The sequence below is a fragment of the Coenobita brevimanus genome, chromosome 27 (genome assembly GCF_032717465.1).
Source record: "Coenobita brevimanus isolate Jiangsu-jjx chromosome 27, ASM3271746v2, whole genome shotgun sequence".
Lineage (NCBI taxonomy): Eukaryota > Metazoa > Arthropoda > Malacostraca > Decapoda > Coenobitidae > Coenobita > Coenobita brevimanus.
Genome location: NC_136980.1, coordinates 13,040,760 through 13,042,353, shown reverse-complemented (window position 1 = coordinate 13,042,353; position 1,594 = coordinate 13,040,760).

The following is a 1,594-nucleotide window of genomic DNA, read 5'->3' as shown; positions in this document are numbered from 1 at the left end:
TCCATCGTGAGAATCTAACATATTCATCGATCGGCTGCACTCCCGTTATTTCTCTAATTCTACTATTTGGTATCCTTTCCCACCACTTAACTCCTAATATTCTTCTAAGTGCTTTATTTTCAAACACCAAGAATTTATTTTCCATAGTCACTGTGCTGTACCAAGACTCGTGTCCATAAATTAAGATACTCCTAACCATTACCTTATAAAGTTTGATTTTTGTATGCACAGAGAAATTGTTATTATTCCAAATATTTTTAAGCATTCCCATTGCCTGATTAGCCTTCTTTAACCTTTCCTCGAATTCAAAGTTCAAAGAACCATCCTTGGCTAAATAAGTACCTAAATATTTAAACCTATCAATTTGCTTTACAACCATACCTCCAATTACACATTCCTGCGCGTTTTCCATATTCATATTGATTATTTCAGTTTTTCCACAATTAATAACCAAACCCACCTTGCGACCTTCACTCACCAAACAGTCCAACACTCTCTGCATCTCTTCTGGCCCATCACAAATCAAAACTGTATCATCTGCATAATCTAAATCCAAAAGTTTCCTGTTCTCTCCCCAAAGTATACCTGCACCGGTTTCTGTTCCAACACGTTTCATAATGTAATCAATGACCAATATAAATAGTAAAGGCGATAAGTTTCATAAATAAAGCAAAGCTGTTATGCACTATTTTAAACAGTGTTAGCCTCACACCTCAGGTCAAGAAATCTATCTATCTATCTATCTATTGCCAGACGCCTCAATCCCGTTTGGGGTGGCCACAAACAAATCGCCTCCAAGTCGCCCTGTCCCCCGCCATTTCACTGCCCTGCTCCCAATTCACCCCCCCCTCTCTCATATACCTCTCCACCCCATCCCTCCATCTCATCCCTGGCCTCCCCCTCCTTCTTCCCCCCTCCACCTTACTCACATACACTCTCTTCGTCAGTCTTTCACCCTCCATCCTCTCCACATGGCCAAACCACCTCAGTGTGTTCCTCATAACGCTCCCTATCACATCCACATCAACACCACACCGTTCCTTTATATCCTCATTCGTCAGCCTATCTCTCCATGTGACTCCACAGGCTCCTCTTAAATAAGAAATACTTCGTGAATATTCCATGGTATGGGTTGCCAGGCCATCAGGTTCTTAAAATTAATGCATTCCAAAACCACAGACTAAGAAATATAAATAATATCAAAAAATTCTTCATAATTGAATATAATAATGTATACAGCCTAATAACCTACAGTGCCGTGTTGGGTGCAGTGGCATTCAAATTCATTAGACAATCAGTCATTTGTCACAAATCTACAACTTTCTCAATGCCTTTACGAAGTGCTCGAAATTTCATTGCAGTTTTATTCATCTTGCTTATCGGTACTCAGTCTTCCCACCAATTGCTTTTAGTACAGCTATGAACATATTCCGCATCATTTCAGAATTTTTTTTATTTTTTTTTACAAATACGCAGTGTGCATTGATGGTGTTCTTCTTTTACTACAATTTGTCAGCTGACAGTTATCCTGCATTTCCACAGTTATTGAGCCACTGACAGACGAAGGTTATCACATCAAGCTTTTCTTCCGTCT